The sequence below is a fragment of the Jaculus jaculus genome, chromosome X (genome assembly GCF_020740685.1).
Source record: "Jaculus jaculus isolate mJacJac1 chromosome X, mJacJac1.mat.Y.cur, whole genome shotgun sequence".
In the NCBI taxonomy this organism is placed as follows: domain Eukaryota; kingdom Metazoa; phylum Chordata; class Mammalia; order Rodentia; family Dipodidae; genus Jaculus; species Jaculus jaculus.
Genome location: NC_059125.1, coordinates 108,736,500 through 108,762,369, shown reverse-complemented (window position 1 = coordinate 108,762,369; position 25,870 = coordinate 108,736,500).

Genomic DNA, 25,870 nt, shown 5'->3' with positions numbered 1-25,870 from the left:
CAGGTTAAATGCTATACCACTTCTCTAGCCCCCAAACAAGGATTTTACTTGACAATAATAGGGATTTGTTATCTACGATATTACCAGTGCAAAACACAGTTCTTACCTCAAAGGAAACAGGTTTATTCTTGGACCAAATATGAATGTGCATGTCCTAGGGACACATATTCAGGTTGAACCAAATAGGATGTGCTAATGTATAAAGAGTTTAGTGATGTTTTTATATTTATAGAACAGAAGAAATTCCTAAACCAAGGCACTTCTCAAATACACTGACAGAAATGTCAGACAGACACGTCACCGTGTGAGAGGCTAGGTTTGCCACACAAAGGCAGGATGGCCCTTAAGGGAGGGTTCCTACATTCTTGCATCACACCATGTCCATACTTATCATGTCAGCTCACCCCACCTGCTTCAGTCACAGGATTTAGTGCACCCAGTCAGACTTCTCTCGAGTGTGCACCCTGCCCAAGTGTGGGTGGATACTTCCTCTGAGCCTAGGCTAGTTGTCTGGAATAGCTGATGGAGTTTTGCCCACCGTTCCTGCCAGCCTGTTATGGGACCTTTTATAATGACTGTTTTTAACTTTTAATCTTTTTGGGAGTGCACGGTTTTCTTTTTATTTTTTTCTTTGTTTGTTTTGCTTTGCCCCAAAGTCCATTTTCATGTACATGGGCTCCCATATGATACCCTGTAATACCCTGATCTCTCCAGTCACTTTCCCTTCCTCCTCAGCGCTCAAACTATCCACCCATTTCTCCCCCCCCCACTCTTTCTTTCTCTCATGTACCTTTATATCTGAATAAAGTGTGTTGGTATAAAAATCATTCTCAGTCTGAGTTGACAATGCTTTGGTTAATTAACACACATGAAATTAGTTTTATTTCATTTAATACATATCAAGACAGCTGGTCTGAAGATTAAACCTTCCTAAACAGCTGAGTTAAGCCCAGGATATACGAAACAATGAAACAGCCTCACACTCACACCTCGGTGAGACAGAAAGTCACCCTGTAAGACAACTGAAATATTTCTCACTATCTCAATGCATACCCAAAACCCATGTATATAAACTTGCACTAAAATGGTACCCTCACCTACCTTATCTGGGTAGGATGCTAAAAATAGAATCCCAGGGAGGGCACTCATTTCAAGTTTGAACGAGCTGATGTCTGCCAAGCAGATTAAGGTCTTCTATCCCTTCACAGTAGTCTCTGTCTCAGATTCCTGTGGAGTCTCCTGGGAGGTGTGCCAACCCTTGACCCTGTTGTGATGAATTTAAGAGTCTATACCTGACATCTTGTCAGCCATACAGGTAGACAGAATGACTAAGTAAGAGCCCTCCAAGGTGGGTTGTAAGGAGGCTTCCTGTTTAACTGACTGTATTAAAAATAAGTCTCAGCCAGGCTTGGTAGCACATTTATTCTCAGCACTGGGGAGCCAGAAGTTCAAAGAATGCTGTGAGTTTGAAGCCAATCTACAGCTACAGAGTGAACTCTAGATTAGCCTGGACTAGAGTGTGACCCATCCTCAAAAAACAAAAACAAACAAAAAAACCTATATCTTCTGAACAAAATGGAGGTACACTGGTATCATCCTTTTTCTGGGGTTGTCTGTTTTAGTTCTGAGTGGACCTCTTGAAACTTACCCGAATCTGTCATTTGAGATATCAGCTGGGTAGTCTCAGGGTCATGTTGCAGGTCTCTGGAAAGGAAGGGCATGCCATGTGATGCCTCAAATGGGGTTAGTCCCAATTGCCTTGGAGTGCACCTTAAAGGCAAGAAGCCTAGAGGCCAGAGTTTGGTCACATATATCTCTGGGCTTCCTGCATTAGCTTGGATATGTGCCTTTAAATTAGTCCATTATTTTTTTTCTACCTTTCCAGAGGATTGAGGCTGCCAGGCATTGTGGAGATAAAATTGTATCTCCCAGGCCTGGGAGAACTTTTGGGTGACTTGGTTTTTCAAGACTGATTCACTGTTACTGTGGTTTTAGAACATGGGCCTTTCATTGATCTTTTGGGGGGGGGGCATTAAGATAGGGTTCCAATCTTTAGCCCAGGGTGACCTGAAATTCACTATGTAGTCTCAGGGTAGCCTCTAACTCACAAAAATTCACCTGCAGACTCCCAAGTGCTGGGTTTAAAGGCATGCACCAGCACACTTGGCTCCATTGTCACTCTGTGTGCTCAGAGGCATTCCAAATATTGGAATGATTATATCTAAAGGGATATGCACCACTTTGTGGGGTTTTTCTGTCTGACAGGAGAAGGTTGAGACTCTCTCAATACATGAACCTATCCATACCATATACAACCATTAGAGGCAATCCACCACCCATGTCGATCCAAATTGCAACCATGCTTGTGTACCTCAGTGACTTCTAGCCACCCATGCACAACTGCCTGGAGCACTGCAAATTAGGCACAGAAGGACATAGGTAAGACCTTCCTCTGCATGCTAGCCTGACAGTCAGCCCCAGGGAAATGGTGAAAGACAATGCGATGAATTAAACACATCAAGTAGAAATACAGAGGCTACAGAGAACTCAGCATTAAACCAAAATACTAACAGATCTGCCAAGGTTCAGAGATTGTTGTGAAAGAGGAATAAGAAAGATGGTAAGAGCCCCAGGTTGAGTAAGAAAATCCTGCGGTACAGTACCCCTCACCCAGAGACTGAATGAGCTCCTATTATCCCACAATGAATAACAATAACCCTGCAGAAGGGGGTCCTCAGGGAAATAGGAACTGGTGGAGAGGGAATATAAGACTATAACCTATGATTTAAAATGTAACTAATAGAGATAATATATCTCTACCTTTCCCATCAAGGCTCAGGGAGCATGATGTAAGAGGGGATGGAAAAGTTGTAAGAACCTCAGGGTGAGTGGGAATACCTTAAGACACCACATATCCCCCATCTCTGCAGAGACTGAAGGTTCTTGGCTTCCACTATGAATACAAATAACCCCATTGAAGACCCTCTGAAGAATTACGGCAGTGTAGAAGGGGACTGTGAGCACGTTTTTATAAAAAATTATTAAATTTAAAAATATATAATAAAAAAATAAAGGGTCGGAGAGAAGGCACCGTGGTTTAGGTGCTTCCCTGTAGAGCCTGGCAAGCAAGTTCAATTCACCAGTGCCCATGTAGGGTCAGATGCACAAGATGGCACATGCATCTGGAATCCATTTGTAGTGGGCTGGAGACCCTGGCACACCCATTCTCTGTATTTCTCTGCTTTCACATAAATAAATGGAAATGATTTCTATAAACTTAAAAATAAGCAGTGAAATATCAATAAATAATAATAAATTTTAAAAGTAATACCAATGGGCTGGAGAGATGGCTTAGCAGTTAAAGTGCTGGACTGCAAATCCTAAGGACCTGGGTTTGATTCCCTGGTACACACATAAAGCAAGATGCACAAAGTGGTACACACATCTGGAGTTCATGTGCAGTGGATAGAGGCCCTGACACACTCATTCTCTCTATATCTGCCTCTCTCTCTCTGTCTGTCTGTCTCTCAAATAAATATTACAAAAAAAGTAATACCAAGAAGGCAGTAAATAAACTCCTTGTTTTCATTACAAAAATGCCAGAAGCCTGTATTTTGTATTCTAAATATTCTGCCAAATGGTCTATTGCAACAAACATGCCCACTATCTGTATGCAGAAGCCCTGGTTTGCTCATAACTTGGCATGCTGTGCTCTTTACGTTTTACAAATATGACATACAAGAATGAATTGTGGCTTTAGTTTGTATCTCTACGTTAGTGAAATTCTTTTTCCATTGTGTTAACTCTAGCACTGGTAAACTACATCCTGAGGCCCCAATCCAGGAAAGCAACAAAAGCAAAGCAGTGCACAGCCCGGATGATTACTTTATATATAAAACATATAGGCTAGGAGAACTTGCCCCACACAGTGACCTAGGTGAGTCTTGATACATCTTATGGGTACATCTGAAAAGCTGTTCTCACCTTTGTTTCAAAGGGTTTAAACCCCTGTCTCCTCACCCTAGTGTAGGGTTAGTAGTCTCTGGGAATATAGGTTTATAACCCCATGGTGAATATAAATAATCCCACTGAAGAGGACTCTCAGTGCAATGGGGACAGGGGAGGGGGGATATAATAGAATAACAAAAGGGGAAAGTGAAGAACATGCTATTTATTTGTACAGCAAAGTTCACAATGAATTTTTAAAATGATTGACAAAAAAATTTTGTTTAGCCATAGCATTGTTCACATTCATTATTGACTTTATGCCTCATAAACTCCAGAGAGGTACTACTGAAGGAACCTCAAGATGGGGACCCCACGCTCTGCCCGGATATGGAGACACCCCAAATCACTCACGAGAAGCGGTCTTGATGCAAACTGCAAGAGGATTTTATTCCAAGCGCGCTGGGGCCCACAGTCATACACGGCACAGGGGTTGAGGACTGCAGAGCCTGTGGGGTGCGAGCCAGTCAGTTTGTGCCACCCCATAGTTTCTAAGCCAATTAGTTTAATTTGTTCAAGCCCCTCGTGGACCAATCCGTCTCTTATGACCTTAGTGGTCAGCATTTGTGCAGATCCTTGGGTGGGAGTAGCAGAGTGTGGTATCAGTCTCCTATGACCTTGGTGGTCTGAGGCAGGCTGCTGCAGCTTATGGTGCGGGCTACTAAGGCTTACAGTGTGGGCTATTAAGGCTTATGGTGCAGGCTATTTACAGAAGCCAAATAAGTGGTTCACTTCATTACTCATTTCCCATCCTTGAGGGCTATCTCATGCCCTTTTTACCTAGTTTTATATTAGGAGCAGGTTCTGATATAATGAGAAGAGGGATTCTTTACTTGCTTGCAACAGAGAGTAAAGCCTGGAGTTTGAGATATGCAGGGGCCAATTGGAGCGTGATAGTATTTCTGGGCTTCTGAATTCTTGGGCCTTTCACTACTACTTCCCTTCTTTCAAATAGAAGCCGTGTGGTAGAAGCACAGAGGTGGTAGTGCCTTAGTCCTGGAACCTAAATTCTAGCCCCGCCCCCATCTATACCCTCCAATAGCATCTTCAACTGCTGGTCCCCTTGGTAACAGTGCTGGGCTTTCATTGGCTGGAGTCACAAAGCCCAGGCTACAAGGCTCACGCTGATTGGTGTGACTGGTAAGCTTGCCTGTTGCCCTGAGCTACTGTCAACATTCTAAAGCATTTGTTCAGTGGGAGGCAATGGAGGCCCTGAGTATCTGGCAGTGACTCTATTGACCAGTACAGATACTATTCAGAAATGAGCTCCTCGGATGATGAGGTATCTTCTTTGGGAGCAGATCTTAGTCCTGGATACAGGGAAGGCAGTGGCAGGGATGAGGGCTGCCTGAGCGTCTCCAAGGGGGTAACGGAATGGTGGGGAGATGCCCTTCGTGGGAGATCCTCACACAGTGGTAAAGCAGAAATCTAAGTAAGACTGTTCCCAGGGGTTGCAGGGATGGAGGCTGCCTGGGCTAGCAAGATCAGGGGAACCCATGTTGGAGTCTTGTGGGTGGTAGGGCCAGGGAGGCCCGAAGGAGAGGGGAGGGTAGCCTGGATGAAGATGCTAAGGTTAATGCCACACCTTTTACCTTTGGTGGACCCAAGGGCGGTCAAGAATAAGTAATCTGAAAATGAAAGAAAGTTAAATATTACCTTTGATTATCCAGGGGCCAGGCCAGCCACCCAAAGACCCGGAGTCCTCTGACCTGTCTTCAGATGATTTTCCAGTAACACGTATGTTGAAAGTGAAGGTTTTGTCCAAAGGGCCCAAAACCAGTTCAAGAAGTCAGAAATATTCTGGAGTCACACCCCAACATGATGCCCTTGATGGATCAGGAACAGCTCCATGGGATGTGCCTCGGGCATTAGCCGCAGTCCTGCAATGTGAGCTCTTTGGCAATTACATTGTCCCCTGCTCCAAACCTTCATCAATGAAGATAGTAAACATGGCCACAGAGAAAAAACGGGTCGAGCCTAGCCAAGTGCCTAGGCAAGTGCCTAGCCAAGTGCCTAAGCAAGTGCCTAGCCAAGTGCCTAAAGCCACTCCCAGAAAAAAAATGGCACAGAAGAAAAAATCTTTTGATGATATTATCTCAAAATTTGTCATGAGAATGAAGTCGCAAGAGCATCGTTCATATTATCTTCCAAAACCAATAACCTTTCCTCCTATCTCCGGTTTTCCTGTGGCGGACAGAGCTCGGAGAAATCCGTTAGCCTCTTTCCCCATACAGCTGAAGCCTCAGGCTGGGAAGGAGACTGTGGAAAACAGACCAACTGAGTGTGAACCAGACTTCCGGGAAGAAACCCTCCCAAAGAAAGAGGCAGCTCCAAAGGGCCAAGTGAGTAGACTTCCCTCATCTTCTCCCTTCCCTTTTCTCTTACCCCTTCCATGCCTTGTCCCAAACACATTCATTTTCTTCACATATTCTAATGCCATTAAAATGCCATGTTTGGGTCATTTTTATAGGATGGAATGTTTAATATGGCTTATGAAATTTTCTCTATACTGTGCATTTTTTTTTTACCACTTCTTCAACAAGGAGTTGGGAGGAGGGGAACTGGCCAAGAGGTGTAGTTGGCAGCTTATTTGGGCTGTCCACCACCTAAAAGGTTGGGCTCTTCCTGATTCCTGCTGCCTTTCTCATAGTGGTCCTGGGCCTTCTCAGATCTAGACTAACCTAGGAATAAAGTGGCCACTAGGTTACATTTTTTACTTCTAAATCCCTATTTTCTGCATCACTCCAGCAGAGAGAGGGGCATATCAGTTACAAATTCCTATTTTAGGTTCCAGCAAGCAGGCCAGGACCATCTTGCCCCTCTGTGTATCGTGGAGTAGGCAACAGTAGGGACTCCAACACCAAGATCTCTCAAATTCCAGGAAAGTCTCAGCACGTGGTAATGGTCCAGAAAGGTGTCAGGCCCAGAGTGAACTTATCGTCAGGTAAGTCTAGAGACTTTGGTTGAGAAGGTTGGGTATGGAAAACTGGCTGTCTCCCAGAGTTTCAACCTGGCTCCCAAGCATCCCTACCTCTTCAGATAGTTCTCCCACAGGAGATGGTGTACGAGGAAGGCCTTAAGCCAGAATTCCTAGGGAGGCAGCTAAGAGAGAAGGGAATGGCTTCTGGGCAGAGAAGGTAACCAGTTGCCTACAGAGGTTAAGGCAGTCCTACTGCAGATACTGTCAGGCCCCTTCAGCCTTTCCTCTGACAATATGAGTTATATTTTTGTGTTCCCTTTCAGGGGATCAGGAACTACCTCTTCACTTTTCAAGTCAAGAAAAGAATCAGTCACCTGCTGAAATGTGGTGCTGCCCTCAAGTAATGGCCTCTAAACTAAGCAGTGGGGTTTTCCTCCACGTTAAACTCATTCATGTCTCTTTCCCACCCTCATGGAGGGAGGATGCCTCCTTTCCCTTAAAAACTCATTCTAGTCTAACCACTGGGCTATGGTATGCAGGGATAGGTGTCAGAGATGGGTAAGAGTGAAATGAAGAGAAGAGTCAAGGACATGCTGACCTTTTATTTTTCTCCCCTGCCTGCTGGGATAGTGCCTTGTGCTACAGAAACAGATGGCCAGCCTTAAAGACAAAGTTGGTAAGCAAGAGCAGGGGAGGACCAGGGTATTTTTGTGCAGAAACTAGTGCCATAGAAGGATGGGGATAGGGGAACAGACAGGTACTTAGGGATCTCCACTCCTGGGGGCATATTCTGACAAGCCTGGCCCTAGAACCTCTATCCATACACTCACCCATGCCTCCATCTGTCCGTCCATCTATATAAGGTTAGAAATATATTCTTTCGCCAGGCATGGTAGCACACACCTTTGATCCCTGCACTTGGGAGGTAGAGGAAGGAGGACTACTATGAGTTTAAGGCCACCCTGAGATTCATAGTGGATACTGGGTCAGTTTGCGCTGTGGCAAGACCCTAAATTTTAAAAAAAAAAAAAAAAAAAAAAAAAAACCAAGAAACAAAAAGAAAAGAAATAGATTCTTTGAATATATTCATGTACACTTTTCCTACTAGTTCTATATATCTTTATTATGACACAACAACTTCAACTGTAATATCTTTGTCACTTGTCAGGAAGTATACATATTTTTACAGGTTCTAGATGACTTATAAGCACCAAATTTAGAGAAATATTCATACACTGAGTTTCTACTTAGAAACACATTTGTGTTTTAATTGAGTAATAGGTAGAATGGTCAAGTATAGGGCCAGAGAGCACCACCTAGGTTGGGGTTGCTGGGTTAGGTTTATTGCAAAGATATTAGGGTTTCTTCTTCTTTGTGCCTGGAATGGCCAATCATGTCTACTTCCGTTTCAGTGGCCATGCAGCATGTCATTGACAAGACCCAAATCTCTTGAAATGAGTGGTACGCATTCCATGCCATGTCCCCTGATCTTATCCCCTGGGGATTTCTGGGGGTTGCACCCCTCTGGAGACTACTTCCTGACTCTACTCTCTTTTGACAGGTTAAATCCAGAATCTTTCCATGCACAGAAACAGCTGATGTCTTTTCACTTGCGATATTGGAGCCATACTGGGTCCTGTTTTGGCCCACGTATCATAGGAAAGTACTTTTGTGGTTCCCTACTAGGGATTAATCATTTCCCTGATCTTTAGCATTACTTTTCCTCCCAATATGTTGCAGATGGCAATTAAAATATTAACATTCTGTGGTCTGTCTGTTTATCTGTGGGAACCTGGGCAATTCTCTGGGCAGTAACCCTGGACAGAATGACCTAGGCATGAGGGCAATGTGTCTCTGCTCCTCCATTCACTATACAGTTCTATCATCTGTTTTTGTTGTGTCACACATCCCATTTATCACTGATAACTTTCCACTCCCAGCAGGAACACACTGGTCTTTCCACGGCACCATTCTGTCTTCACAGTTCTCACTAGGAGCTTAACCCCAGTTCTGACCTTTCCACTAAACTTCTCTGTCATGGAAATATCCTGCATCTCTCCCTGGCCTGATAGTGGTCAGCATCTCCTATAGAGTACCTCAGCAAAACAGTTGAACTTTCTCCTAAAAATACATTGTTGTCTTAGAGAACTCATATATATCTCTAGTGCTACCATTTTTATGGACAATGGGGCTAGAAGTTACTCATTTTCTCATTTCCTCTGCCACTTCTGCATCCTTAGTTCCAGTAGAGGTAGAGGCAGAAATCCCACATGGTGCCCTTTGAATCAGCAGGGAGGATATGAATATGTTCTGGTGTGTCTGTCAGATTTGGGGTAAAATGCTTATAGGACATTACATATTTATGGTAAAAGGGTGAGTAGTCTCATGTCCTATTCAACTTCCAGTGTAGTCCAGGTCATACATTGGCCACCCTGCCACCCAATACCACCTCAGAATTGTCCACTGTGGCATTCACAGCTGCATGCTAAGACCAGTGTATCTCCTGTGCTTTATTGGCTCATTGTATTCCACTTACACAAGTTCAATTATAAAATGATTAAGAATTTCAGATGGTGATCAGAGAGCATTAGGCTAAGGGTGAGGTTTTTCTGTGTATAGGACTCCATATAGCGGTTGCACATCCAGGGTGCTGGCCCTGGTCATATTTGAAGGTACCAAATTACAAAGGGTGTGAATTCAGCAAAATCATTGTGTGCACAGGGAAATATCAAGGTTTCATTTCTATTTTCTTTTCTTTTTTTTTTTTTTTTTTGATGTAGGGTCTTGAGCATCCTCACTAACCTCAGGGGTTGTTGGTCAAAGATGCCCCAGCACAGGAGGAGTTGGGGAGAGCAGGGTGAGTGTAACAGGCAGTGAACCACCCGGGACACAGTATGATAGGTAGTGCTTTGTCTCCTTTATTCAAAAAGGGAGTGGGTTTATAAACACTTGGGAAAGGTTGAGAAGGCACGTACAGACTATCAGGTGATTGGATACATAGGATTATGGGTTGCTGTCTGGATGGTGTTGGAAGGCAGTTATGAAGGAGAAGTTGCAAGGGAGATAAAAATAAGCACCAGGAAAAGCTTTGTGACTTCAGCCACATATTGGATGGCTACAGCAGCAGGGAGACTCTTTACTACCATATAAGGATCTCTTGAGCAGCTGGCCACAAGATCAGGAACTATGGCAGAGGGGAGGGACCTTAGACTGTGCAATTCTGTGGTGCTTTGGGATTGGGAGGGCCCACTTGTCCCTTTTCCTCAGGGCAAAGATGAGGCACATTATGACCTCATGAGGAGGGAGGGCCAGCTCTGGTGCCAGACTGCCTTCCTGACCGACCATAAGGCCAGCTGCAACCCCCACAACCCAAGGTCCAGGGCCATGTCACACAGCCCAGGACAACTTTCGCGCAGTCTCAGCCCATGTTTAGCAATGCCGAACAGGGTCTCACTATAGCCCAGGCTGACCTGGAGCTCGCTACGTAGTCTCTGGGTGGCCTCAAACTCAAGGTCATGATCCTCCTACCTCTGCCTCCCAAGTGCTGGGATTAAAGGCATGCCCACTGAGCTGAGCCCCAAGGTTTCACTTCTATATGAATGAAGGGGAGTGAGTACCTAGAGGACAATTTGGGGTTGTCAAGAAGGGGAGAATGAGAATCTGTAGGCTGTGCTCCACAGCAGTGAATTCATTTGAAGAAGAATGATATGAGTGTCATCCCTCAGCAGTGGAGCAGAGTTCTTGACTGGGCCATCAGGCAGACTTTGGATCCACCCTATGAGAAAGACTGACTAGTCCTCACTTTGTCTTCTGTAGTCACTGACTTTGCTATTGGAGTCTAGCCATCTATCCCGCTGGGCTACTTCCCAAATGAACGTTTGAGACCATCATCTTCTTGGAGGCTATATAGGTATTGGCAGTCTATAACTGGTGCAAGTTTTGGGGTCTTGGGTTGGAATTTCTGAATTTGAAAGGTCCAGCTTCTAGTTTATTTGGCAATGTAATTTCTTCTGACAATTACAAAAATAAAAAAAAGTGCTAATGTGGACTTGGATTCTTGAGTCTGAAAATCTCTATTACTTATTGTTCCCTCTGCTGGTCTGTGCCCCTCTATGTCAATGAGTGGCCCTGCATTAATATCATCTATAACAAAGGGCTCACCTGGGACTCTTACCGGGATCTTACTCTGGATACCCCCTGCCCTTAGCTCCCTAGGCCTTGTATTTGCTGCCAAAAGTATTTAGATGAGACATACAGGGCATAGAGTAGAAAATAAGAGCTTATAAAAGAACAATGTGGGGTATCTTAAAGGGTTGAGAATGGGAAATAGCCAATGGGATCACTGTGAAAGGTATTCTCAAGATGTGAGAGTAGAGAATATTCAAAGACACCATTGTGCCAACCCATAACCCATCTTGGCAGGAGTGAAGATATTCTAAAGAAAGATGGTCTGCCCACCCCTTTGACCATCATACTATTGAGACAAAGGACTCCAGGGAACTAGAATTTCCTCTGGAGTCTCATAATGGCATGTAATTGGTGGGTGGGATCATCTTGACCAGAATTTCTTGGTAGTTATGCATACCTGTTACACTTAACCTTCTATCAGAACCCTGAAAATGGAAATAGGAGGTGACTTGGTCCCTTTACTGGTTCCTCTTCCCAGTGTGGCCACAATGAATAATCTGTTCCCTCTGTTTTTCATTATTTGTCTCTTTAATGGGCATATAGTGGATAGGTGATTGAACGTGGTTATTTGGGCCACCAGGGACCAGGCATTGATCCTAACAACTCCAGTAACAAACCTTCATGTTGATGTGGGCTTTATACAATTTCTGTAAAGTCTCTGGAACTGACAGATTTCCTGAAGGGTGGTTCTGTCTCCAGGTGATAGACACAATTCGATTAGACACTTTAATAAAATGTGATTTTTTTCAATTTATTTATTTGAGAGAGAGAGGGGGAGGGAGGAAGAAAAGAGGCAGCTAGACAGAAAGAGAATGGATGAATCTGGGCCTCCAGCTGCCGCAAAAGAACTTCAGATGAATGTACCACCTTGTGGAGTAGCACTTTTAAAAAATGATTTAAGGGGGCTGGAGAAATGGCTTAGCAGTTAAAGCATCTACCTGTGGAGCCAAAGGAGCCAGGTTTGATTCCCCGGGACCCACTTAAGCCAGATGCCCAAAGGGCACGTTCATCTTGAGTTCATTTGCAGTGGATCTCTCTCTGATTTCAAATTAATAAATATTTTTAAAAACTCCTTCATATAAAAAAGGAATGATTAAACAGCCTAGGGAGATTGCTCAGTGGTTAAGGGGATTGTTTGGAAAGCTTGGAAGATAGGGTTCAGATTACAAGTATCCTTGTAAATCCAGATGCCTTTGGAATTTGTTTGCAGTGGCAGGAAGAAATTGCATGGTAATCCCTCCCCCACAACCACCACCAATACCTCCTCTCTCATCCTCTCTCTTTTTGTATCTCTGCTTGCAAATAAATAAATAAACATTAAAACAATGTAAGTGTTGGCAATTTTATACAAGTATATAATATATCTTGTTTACATTGACCCCCATTAACTTTTATTGTGCTCTCCCCTTTCCACTGAACTCCTTCTTCCTAAGTTCCCGATCTATTTTGATATCTTTTTGTTTTGTGATCCACTGAGTTTGACTAGGGTTGCTTGTATGAGCATGGGTAGGTTACTTACTGGAGTATGGGCAGCTTACCAGTGGGTACATCAATGAACAACTTGACTCCCCATCCTCCAGCAATCATATTCCAAGAGCGCCTCAGGGAGGAATGAGTCCTCAGGAGCCCTCCACCATCCATAATGCAATGTTAATAATATGGCCAACTCTTATGCAGATCTTGGACAGGTAACCACACTTCTGTAAGGTCATAAATGTAACAACCATGTCATGCCTGTAAGAGAACCTTCCACAACATTCCACCCGTTCTTTTAGCTCTCCCATTCTTTCGGTGCCCACTTTTGCAGTATTCCATGAGACTTGGAGTGACACAGATATCTCATTTAAAACTGAGCACTCCACAGTCACTTATTCTCAGCATTTTGATTAATTATGAGCCTCCCAGTAGTCACTTTCAACTGGAAGAACAGGCTCCTCTAACCAAAGGTGGGAGCAGCACTAACCTGTGGACAAAGGTAGAAATATTTACTAGGCAATTTAAAGGACACAACATATCCATTTACCATTGAATAGAAGCTTATAGGTTTTAGACTAGGTGTTCAGTACTAGGCATGAATTCCTTCCTGTGGAGTGGGCCTCAAATTCAGATAGAGGTTGGTTACTCCCATGACAGTCATGCAGATAGTGCAGCAATGGGCATATCTTACCTGGCTGTTCAGATGTGGCAGTTTGAATTTATGTCCCCCAATAGACTCAAATGTTTTAGTAAAGGTGTAACTTGGATATGCAGCCACCTGACTGAGAGGTATCACTGTGGGAAGACTCTGGGTTCCAGCCCTACGGTGTTCCTAGGGGTGGTATGAACTCCATCCTGACAATATGTATGTAGAGTGCTTGAGCTCTGCCTGGGATTCCCAGTGTGTGCTTGCTTGTGGTGCTGGTGTTGTTTTTCCTCTCTGTATTGATTTGGTAAAGGGAGCCAGCTTCTTCCACCATTATGGAACTTCCCCTGTATTTTTAGCCTGAAACTGTGTCTGGTTTGGAAGTTCATCCCAGCAGCATGGAGCTGACTGTGACAGGAATTGATACCAGAGAATGGGATGTGGTTGTACCCTGCAGGGGTGGAGAAAACATTACCTGAAAATCATATTCTATTCCTGGTATTCCCAGTACCAGAATTGGGCTACCTCCATATGAGCTGTTGGTAAGGGAGGCCTGTGAACCTGCCCCCAACAATATAGGCCAGAAATAAATGAAAAGACCCCATTGTTGTAGATACCACAGGCTGCAGCCCCAGGGCCTTGAGAGATTATACTGGAACAGAGATGGAAACCTGCATGGATAAGCAGTGGATCCTCCAAGCTACCAAATCAACCAAATCAACCCAGCAGGCCAGAGGTACTCACCACTGCAATAGTGGCACATAGGTTTTGGGGGCAATCAACTCCTCTATGATTGGATGTGAGGCCCATTCAGTGGAAGGGAGTTCATGCCTGAGAATAAGGGAGGCCAGGCATGGTGGTGTATGCCATTAATCCCAGTACTCAGAGGCAGAAGTAGGAGGATTGCCATGAGTTCAAGGTCACCCTGAGAATATGTAGTGAATTTCAGGTCAGTCTTGGCTAGAGAGAGACCCGACCTTGAAAACAAACAAACACACAAACAAAAAATTTTATTAAGCTTAACCTGATTGCACACTACTTTAATCCCAGCACTTGGGAGACAGAGTCAGGTGGATCATTGTGAGTTCAAAGCCACCCTGAGAATACATAGTGAATTCCAAGAAAGCCTGGGATAGAGTGAGACCCTACCTCAAAAAACCAGAGAAACAAAACAAAACAACAACAAAAAAAAGTCAAAATCTATGCCTTGGAAGAACATTGACCTTATAGGAAAGATTCTACAATTCTTTGTCTAAATGGTAAGGTTATGCCCATCAAAAAATAAAAACCTCTGGCTGGAGAGGTGGTTTAGCATTTAAGCGCTTGCCTGTGAAGTTTATGGACCCTGGTTCGAGGCTCGACTCCCGAGGACACACATTAGCTAGATGCACAAGGGGGAGCAAGCATCTGGAATTCATTTGCAGTGGCTGGAGGCCCTGGTGCATCCATACTCTCTCTGTGTCTGTCTCTGTCTGCCTCTTTCTCTGTCTGTCACTTTCAAATATATAAACAAACAACAAAAAATTTAAAAAATAAAAATCTCTATGTTCATCTCCTGTGATCAAAGCTGTCCTCACTCTTGGTTAGAGAAAATGCTTTTAACAGATGGCAGCAAATACTGGGAGATCACCCCAGGAAACATTAAAGAAATGACAGATTAAGCCTGATTGCCGCTCTCATTGCTAGTCTGAGAAATTTCTCTAGGGCTATAGTGTTATATACTAAGGAGACTCAAGTCTCATCAAAACAGATAATTAGAGGCTGCTGAGACCTCACCATGAAGGGGGACTTATGACATACTTTCCAAGGCTCAGAAAGTATTGCGGAACAGCAGGCAGAAAGATTATAATAGCCACAAAGTGGAAAGGAATATCCTGAGACATTGTTTCCCTCCACTCACAAAGACTGACTGTTGCATTCATGACATCACTATGACTATGGATTACCCTACTGAGGAGGGCCCTCAGTGGAACTGGGGTAAGGAAGGAATATAAGAGTATGACTTGATGGGAATATGATTCAACTGCAATGTGTTCATATATTAAAGTTCTCAACAAACCTTAACAACCAAGACTACAGGTCAGCATTGGCTAGTGTGAGAACCTACCTCACAAAACCAAACAGAAAACAAAAAAGAAAAAGAAAAAGAAAAAGAAAAAAAACATGGCTGGGAATGGAGAGATGGCTTAGAAATCAAGGTACTTCCTTGCAAAGTCAATATACCCATGTTCCATTCCCCAGGAATCAAATAAGCCAGATGCACAAGGTGGCATATGTGTCTGGAGGTCACCTTCAGTGGCTGGAGTCCATGGAACTCTTGCTCGCTTGCTCCCTTAAATAAACGAATATATTTAAAAATTAGCAGACCAGATTCTTTCTACAGAGGGAAGCTCCTTTATGGAATAGGATCAACAAGTCAGTAGTTGCCCTCAATAAATAATTGAAATTTTACCCCTTACCTCAAGCAGTAATGGTCAGCTAGCAGGACTTACAGCTTTCACCAAGGCATAAGAACTAAGCAAAAAATAAGAATTAATATTCATGCTGATTCTTAACATTTCTTGTTAGTTCTCCAAGCTCATACCACTATTCCACTATTTGGAAAGACAGACGAAATCTGATAACCACTCAGTCTCCTATTAAATATTATAAGGAGATTGTTGTAGCCAGCTCCTTGTTGCTGGGACAAACATCCAACCAGAAACAGTTTATGGAGGGAAGTGTGTATTTTAGACTTACAGAATCCAGGGGAAATAGCATAGATGTTGGAAGAAGCTGGCTCACTTCCATATATTTAGGCAGAGATTCACCACCAATAGCCAACAAATGCCCACATCAGGAAGCATGAACAATCAGAGCTCAAAATTTCTCTCCATACTCCTTAGTTCTGGACTCAAGATACCCCTGTAAACACACCTTAGGGCTGGACTCCAATAACCGCCCCCAGTGACATACCTCTAACCAAGTAGGTTTCTGAACACTGGAGACTCAGGAATCAAGCCTGAGTCTATGAGACCATACATTTAAACCACTACAAAGATCAAGCTACATATGACTTTAGTCATTCTTTCTTCTGAACAAGCAGTAACTCATTGCAAAGGGCATCAAAGCATGATAGGTGGACCCATAAAAATAATTAGGTTGACTGACCAGGCTGCTAAGGCTGCTGCTAACAAGCCCCTTCTCTCAAAGTTAATAGAGGAACTCCTCATTTAGAAAGGTACCCTAGGGGGAACTTGTCCCCAGTGTTCCCAACAGGAAAATGAGTTGAATATTGCATGGGGCCATGTCTTAATACCTACATGGTGTCTCCAGATAGAAAAAAGTAACTTGCTCCTACCTGGTACTAATCAATAGAAAATACTTAAAAACTTTTCTCTAAACTTTCACCTGGAAACACACTCAATTCATAAGATGGCACAAATGCTATTTTAAGGGAAAACCTTTTTAAAAATATTTTATTTATTTATTTATTTATTTATTTATTTATACGAGAGAGAGAATGAGGATGTGTGACACAGGGCCTCTAGCCACTGGAAACAAACACCAGATGCATGTGTCACCTTGTACATCTGGCTTATGTGGGTACTGGGGAATCAAATGTGGGTTTTCAGGCTTTGCAGGCAAATTCCTTCACTGCTGAGCCATGTCTACTGCCCAGAGGAAAATTTTTTGAAGATGATTAAATAGGTTGCCAGAGCCTGTGTAATATGCCAGAAATATAGTCCCTTACATAAAAAGGCAGACTTCACAGACCTATAATGCAACAAAAGGTACCCATGGGAAGACTGGCAAATAGATTTTAGTATGGGTAGCTACTTTTACCAGCTGCATGGAAGCTTCTTCCTGCAGGACAGGAAAAAGCCTCAGAGGTTGTAAAGGCATAAGTGACTGAAATAATTCCAAGGTTTGGGTTACTCAAGTGTCTTTAGACTGACAATAGCCTGTCCTTCAAGGCAACTGTCAATCACGGAATCTCTAAGATCCCTGAGGATACTGTATCACCTACACCATGCCTATAGACCACAGTCTCCTGGAAAGGTAGAGAAAATCAATGAGATTCTCAAGAGACATCTGAGAAAATTATTTCAGGAAACCCACTTTCCATAGATAACCTTGCTACCTACGCATAGCTCCATTACAGTTCATATATCCCCTTCAGACTCTAGGATTAATCCCATAGGAAATAATATATGGATGACCATTTCTCACTAATCATTATCTTGCTAATAAGGAAACATCTGCTCAGATACAAGATATCATGGCACTTGCGCACTTTCAACAAACACTGCAGCAGCTAAGTGGGGCCTGCAACTGGGAGACTGGGTCAACAGTGTTCTATCCTGAAGATCAGGAGTTGATCAAATCCCTCCCCTCTCTCTCTTCCTCTCTGGAAACTAACTGCAAGGAAACCCATACTGTGATTTCAGCCACCTCAACTGCTATCAAAATGTCTGGAATCAAATCCTGGACTTGTTACTCTACAGACAAGCCTTGAAGGCCAGAAGAAGAGAAATCTGAAGGTGGGTGTCTCATCTTCAAGGAGATGACTGGAATCAATTAATACAGTACATTAACTGGGTCAGAACGTATCTCTCCGCCTTTAATCAGGTTACTGATGGCATATTTCTCAGTGGTCTATTTATTCAACAAGGGATGAAAAGGGACATAGAAAGTGCTTTTCCACAGGGTAAACTGACAAAGTCTCACAAAACTATGTTGACCTCCTCCTCTCTAGTAATTCTAGCCCCACCATAACAAAAAATACAACCATAGATATCAGGATGGCTGTTTTCAAATCTGGGATAGATATATGTGAATGACTCCGCTAAAGGTCACTTAAGTCAGAAAACATTTGTAAGCTGGGAACAACAAAATGCTACTTTTCTTGCTTGGTGAAGGCATGGTCTCACTCGAGACGAGGCTGACGTGGCATTTACCCTGTATTCTCAGGGTGGCCTCAAACTCATGGTGGTCTTCTTACCTCTGCCTCCAGAGTGCTGGGATTAAAGGCATGTGCCACCACACCTGGCCCTAAGAAAACTCTATTTGATCAAAATACCCCAGTGATGTTTTCTACCTAGGATGTGTCCCTCCTGATATATACCAAAACATTATTGTCCTTCAAAATTCATGATGGTTTGCTACTGAGTGGATATTGAGGCCAAGAATGTGTTGGAGACCTCAAATGACACCCAATGGCTCTGTGACACTAAATTTTGGCTTTGGCTTCCCCCGGGATGGATTGGAAGATATATGTTAGGATTTTTTTGGATGCAGATTTGACAGTAAATAGAAACTCTAGATCACCCTGCCAATTTCCCTATGTTGAAACACCTCTAGACCCAAAGTGGTTTTCATTGGTGTGATCATTAAACTACAATTTTTATCTCATCAATATTTCTTAAGGTTGTCATGTAATATTTGGAAACTCTCCCTAAATATACTCAAAGAATGCTTTAAAAGTCACAATCCAAGGAATTTCTGTTTGTCTTATTATTATTATTTTGAGGTAGGGTCTTGTGTAGCCCCGGCTGACTTGGAATTCATTATGGAGTCTCAGGGTGGCCTTGAATTCACAGTGATCCCCCTACCTCTGACTCCTGAGTGCTGGGATTAAAGGGATGTGCCACCATGTCTGGCTGGGAATTTCTTTTTAATTCTGAATGTACAGTGATGAGAAATGCAATGATACAAAATCATATGGCTTGAGACATTCTGATAGCAGGTCAATATGGCACTTGTGCCATCATCACAGGTGAATGTTGTGTATATCTTCCTAATTTTTCTGTTTACATGATTTTCCAGAACAGATTCAGACTATGCCAGACATATTGTGCCCTTTGGTGAACATATTTGGAAGTAGATTTCTGGTTCTTCATGGTGGATGAGAATCATATGTATTATAATCCTAAATTTTGGTCTTGGGTGCTCAGTTCCTCTTTTAACCATATCCGTTCTCATTTACAGTGTTCCTGCAGTTAGATGGTCCTAGAATATCTACCTTCATCTACCTGCATCCGTTGGATTGCCCCTCAAGGTCTGAAACTACAAGAATGGGAACATTAAAGACCTCTCTTTGTCCCCGTTTACCAATTGCTCACTTTTTCTGACTTTTCCCACCTTTATTCTCCCTCTCAATGTCTTTATCCAGGAATCAGAGGGTTTCCTCTTGCACTTCACAAATAATATCACCAATACACTTTTGTGGTCCTACAGAAAGGCCTACTGGAGGGCACACCAACTGCCACACCCAACAACGCAATCAGCCAAAGATGCGATCAATCATCACTCCAACTCCATAATAGTAGTTAGGGCTATGTCTTCAGAGGGTAACAGGATCTCTAAACTTCCTAAATATGGGGGTAATATGTTAGAGTCTATAAAGACAATTTGGTTCCTTTCCTGATCTCTCTACATTTTTTTTGATAACTATGATTTTACTAGAATTAGGCCCTTTGAGGAGATCACATTCTTTCCTAGAGAGTTAAGATTTCTTGAAAATTGCCCCTTATCTCATGTACCAGACCCCTTCTCCAGAAACCTGGTGGAAGCCAGGGGTGGTGGTTCACGCTTTTATTCCCAGCACTGTGGAGGCAGAGGTAGGTGGATTGCCATGAGTTCAAGGCCACCCTGAGACTACATAGTGAATTCCAGTTCACCCTGGGCTAGAGCAAGACTCTACCTCAAAAACAAACAGAAATCTGATGGACCAGCCTTTTCCTTCCCTAAAGGAATTTCCTTTTCTTTAGGAATCCTAATCAGAATCACCAGGGGAGTTCCCCTCCTCATTTCTGGAGACTTCCTCCTGTCTCACAGGAGCCCTACCTTCCAAGTTATAATAGTGTTTTAAATAAATTTCACCCTCCAATGATATGTGAAATTCATTTGTTGAATTTATAAGACAAGAAACTAGAGGTCACTGACCCAATGCAAGCTGTGTGTGGCCATTGCCTTTTGGCACTTCAGATCCTGTGTTATTACCCACTTATGATCTAAGAGAGGCCCCAGTGCTCTTAAAGACACCCCCAAATTCCTCAGTCAATGACAAGGAGGAGGAACAGTCCATATTTTTAAAATATATTTTATTTATTTGAGAGAGAGAGAGAATGGGCATGCCAGGGCCTCCAGCCAATGTAATTGAAACCCAGACCCATATTCCCCCTTGTGCAACTGCCTTACGTGGTTGCTTGGGGAGTTGAACTAGTGTCCTTATGCTTTTCAGGCAAATGCCTTGTGAAGCTATTTTCTAGTTTTATAATACAGGCTTCTGAATCTCCAAGCTGTAAGGTCAGAAGACAAAGAACCCTTGAAGAGGGCTCCCAGTTGGCCACATATGAACATACCAAGTTCACCAAGCCTGGTCTCACTATGCAGATCTTGGGTTTGCAGATGTTTGAACTGTACGTTTGCTAGAGGATGGATTCTTATTGAGATCTACATGCCTTTCTCCTCTCTCTTTCCACAGAATGTCCTGCTGAGGGCCAGCTTCCCCTACACCCAGTTGTGTTGAGCACTGGGTATTAGGAGGCCTCCATTTCTCTTAAGTCTTTTTTTTTTAAATTTTTAATTCATTTATTTGAGAGTGACAGACACAGAGAGAAAGACAGATAGAGGGAGAGAGAGAGAATGGGTGCGCCAGGGCTTCCAGACTCTGCAAACAAACTCCAGACGCGTGCGCCCCCTTGTGCATCTGGCTAACGTGGGTCCTGGGGAACCGAGCCTCGAACCGGGGTCCTTAGGCTGCACAGGCAAGCACTTAACCGCTAAGCCATTTCTCCAGCCCTCTCTTAAGTCTTAAAATCTTATATTTCTTAATTTTATCTGGTTGATAACTCTCTACTTTGAAACTCTAGAGCCTTCTCAAACCACTACCCTTCTCCATGGAGCCACACACTTGTTTCAATCCAATTTCATGGAACCATGGGAACATATGGAGTGCCATTAACTGCCATACTATGAGCTGGCTGACAACCATATTTCCATCATCTTATCTTAGGTATCTATTTGACCACCATAGCATGGCCACTTCCAGAGGGAAAGCTCTTCTGACCCCCCCACCTCTCTCTTTGTGGTACGATCTCACTTTAGCTCAGTTTTCACTATGTAGTCTCAGGGTGTCGTCAAACACTGAATTACCCATTTTCTAGCAAAAGGACAACAGTAAGTTGGAGAAATTCTAAAGACCAATTCAGGGTGCCTTGCAGGTCCTGTGTGCTCTGTGTCAGGCAGAACATCTCCACAGGGGACAATGACAAGAGGTGCTTGTTAGTCCTGTGGTGGTCCATCCTTGAGATCTCCTACTTCTCCAATATTGCCCAATACACTCTGACCTCTGGGGTGGTGTTGGCATTTATTCTTGTTGGAAGCATCTCCTGTACCTAGGTCTTTAGCTTGCATGATTGCTCTGGTCTGATCTGGTCACATAAGGGCCCCACACCTCCTCAGCAACTAAGTGCTATCTCTTAGCATGTACCACAGGAAACATCTTCTACAAACCAGATACACATGGTCCCCCTGACCACCCTCTATGGGATCACTAACAACATTCTCTCTGTAATACACAAGTATCTTCACTGGACATGTGAAAGAAAACTTCTTTTTCCTCATTTCCTCTCAAAAGGTGGGCTTCTGTCCAAGCCTCCTTCAGAATCTACTGTGCTTGGTGATGGTTCCGTAAACTATGCACCCCTTCAACTGAGATCACTTAGCATGGAACACAGTCACTATCTTGTGGTTTATTTGGAAGTGTGCTCATTCAATGCCTAAATCATGGGCCTATGTTGCATGGAAAGATGGTTCTGGTACAGGGTGAAACAGTTGGGGTGGAGCAGCATAGTGGAACCACATGTCAGGGCTTGGGTGTAGAGAGCAATTTTCTGGGGTCCTTTCTGATGAAGAGAAGGATAGTATAGTCTTGATAAAATAGGAAATAGCTCAAATATCCCTTACTGGCACCATATGCTATACTTATATGCCAGACAATGAGGCTAACAGATCAGATCCTTTGAATGCTTAAATACAGATATGATATAGATGGCGTAAATGCTTATAATAAATGTGCATATTGTCCGAGGTCGCTACCTACTAACTGAGGTCATGCGTTCGTAAAAATGTTTTAATTTTTATTATTTATTTGTGAGGAAAGAGAGATAGATACAGAGAGAGAGAAAGAGAGAATGGGCACATCAAGTCCTCTTGCCACTTCTAAATAAACTCCAGACACATGCACTTCTTTGGGCATCTGGCTTAATGGCGGTACTGGGGAATCAAACCCAGGCTGTCAGGTTTTACAAGCAAGCACCTTTAACTGCTGAACCATCTTTCCAGCCCTGATGTCATGAACTCTTGATTAGTGTTTATGCTGTTTTAGGAGTAAGTGTCTGTTACTGGTGTCTCCACTGCTGGTATGGCATAAAGGCTAGGGCTCAGTCCTCAGTATAAGAAAGTAACCATATAACATGCTATCCACAACCCAGGAAACAACACAGAAGAGGGAATGAAAAGAAAACAAAAACTGGAAGGAAACATTGACCCTAGGGAACATGGTCCCCTAAATTCTAGCCAAATAACAGCATTTTTAGAAGGACATCAATTAGTTGTTCTGTGCATGACAAATAGTAACAAAACAGAGCTATCCTTACCATTGGCTGACAGTGTGTCATTCTGAAAGCTCTGAAATTTCTGGGGAGGATAAAGGTGGAGTATAGGCAATTGCATAAATCATTTCTAGGCCTTGTTTGCTTTTGCCATCATCTGGGCACTGCATAAATTTAGAGTTTTAGAAAATCAGAGCTTGGTAATCAGAAGGTGACGACTTCGCTGAGGGCAGCAGCCAATACAATGCTCGATAACTTCTAATAAACTCATTTACTTGTCAAACTTGATTTGAGCCATTCTTTGGTCAAAGTATTGTCCTACCTCAGAGATGGGCATTTCTTCTATGTCTCCCTGGGAAATTCATACAACATGACTTTTCCCCTATCGTCTCCAGATCTGCTGGTTCTCAGGTCAGTGACAAGGCCAAGAAAATCATTGAGAGAAGATGTCATATATAAACTCTGACTTAGAACTCAGAGGCAAGTGAAAGAACTAGATTAGAAAATCCCTGGTGCTGTCAATGCTGTGCTCAAAGATGGGCTCATGCTGCCTCTGGATATAGTAATACTATTTACATCTCTGAATAATGCATGGAGAGTGGTACATGACCCACGGTCCAGCAATTTTGTACCAAATCAGTGCCAATGAGGACCTGCCACAGCTTGAAGAAGTGCTGGGCTACGCTTTCACCTCACTGTGGGGCAATGTCACATCCTAGATCATAAAGTATTGGCAAAGAAAATATTATCTTTGCAGGGAACTTAGATGGAAATTTTAGTTTGCTTAAAGGGAAATTTAGGTGTCACTACTGAATTAAATCCTTATGGATCTTGAGAAACAAGAAGCAAATGGGAATCACAAAAAAGAGAAAGGTTGTGATCAAAATAGTAGCTGTTTTGGGTGATGACATTCTACTCATCCTATACGTTCCCTGTGTTTCAAGGGCCACATAATACCTTTGTGGCCTGAAATGGGCACACTTTCAATTAAATAAGCTCAGGGTGGTTCTTCTATCACCTCAAGAAGTATTAGCTCCTACCATTGTCACCAGACCACTCATTCATAGGCTTATGACTTTGAGACTAGGGGAGATGGTAGATGTGATCATAAAAGGGCAACATGAGGGATCCTTCTGTTGTTGGAGCTATTTGACATTGTGACTGTGTGGTAGACAGAGGGTAATAAATCCTCTCCTACATTCCGAATAAACCAGTAAAATATTGACAGTGATTGAAGTTGTAAAAATCATAGATTTTTAAAAATGTCTTTCTACTTTTTGTAGATATGTAGATATTTACATAATAAAAAGCTTTTACAGTTAAAGATTACTGATTGGGCCTGGAGATATAACTCAGCAGTTAACGTACTTGTCTGCAAAGCCTAATGACCTGGGTTCCATTTGCCAGTTCCCATATAAAGCCAGAAGCACAGAGTGGCACATATGCATCTCGAGTTCATTTGCAGTGGCTGGAGACCCTGAGGTGCCCATTCTCTCTGTCTCTCTCTCTTTCACTCTCTTACACACACAAACATACACACACACACATACAGACACACACGCACACACACACATACACACACACACACACACACACATACACACAGTCTTTTGGGTAAGGCACAAAGGAATGGAGGCAGGCCACTCTAAAGAAGGTCGGGGTCTCAAAGCACAAGAAGTCCAAGTTAGGAAAGACCCCTCACAGTCAGAAGTAAAGCATAAAGAAACTGAGGAAAGATGAGAAACAGACACCATTAGAATGGTCATCAATTATGGGTTAGTTATTATTCCAACAGGTATCACCTGGAGACCAAGCTGAGTGCCATCAAGCAGAGTGACCTTCCCCATTCCCAAATGAGTTGGACATGGACCTCAAGGCTGCTTTTCATTTCCCCCAAATAGTGGGAGATTGTGGATGGGGGAGTTCAGGGAAGGCTGAAGACACAAAGCGCCAACCTTGAATCATAGGTAGAGCACAAGACCCCTGTGAAATTCAAGGTTCTCACTGACCTCCAAGAGCAGGTGCAAGGCTGAGCTCACCAGTCTTGTCAGCAATCATTCCTGGTCCATATCAGACAGGCCTATGCTTTTCATATTCACTTGGTAAGGGGGAGAACCACACTCAAGCAAAATATCTAGGGAAGAAACTCAGAAATCTGTGTGGAACAGGAGACACACTATTTTCTTCACAGAGATGAGAGATGACTCCCACCTGGCCTCTGGTATCTGAGGGAGATTGGCTAGGAATACTTAAGGGAATTGATCAGATGGAATGTGAACGGCAACTGACAGTCTATGGAGATGTCTGTCACCAAGACAGAGAGCTAACATTCAAGGCAGGATGAGCATATGCAGAATTTTGAAAGGGTTGCTGTTTGGAAGCAGCTGAAAGCCACAGAGACAGAGAACTCCACACATTTGGCCCCATGGTACTATCCTTAGCCCTGAGGCTCTGTGACTTCAGGGGTTTCATTATAGCAGTCCTCCTAATTGTACAAAGGGATGCCAATTATAAGAATTCAAGAAGGAAAACAATCAGCCTCTAATGAATTGTACAGGATATTTAAAACTTCTACAAAGTAGTTCATTTGGGAACCATTAGAAGGATTTTTTCTCAACAATTGCTGAATGACTGTGTTAATTTTTTTCTGCTTATAAATGTGACACATGTTCACTATAAACTTATTTGAAGCTTAGAACATGACTATATATTATAATCATCCAATAAATATTATTGTTTTCCTATTCTAATAGGGTTAGGGACTGAGGCATTTATCCAGTGACTATGGGCCAAACTGGTGTTTGAGTGTGTCCATGGTTATAAAGACAGGGAAGGGACAGGTAAATGAAACTGTGCTGAGAGCTGGAGGGACACAGAAGTGGCTATCCCAGGATCTTGGATTCAGAATATCAGAACCCAAATACTCAGTGTGGCCTGCGGTGCGAAAAACTGTATGGAAGTACAAACATCCCATAACTACAGATGATGGTCACCAGAAGGGATTCCAGATGTGTACAGACAACAAAGGGAAGAGAG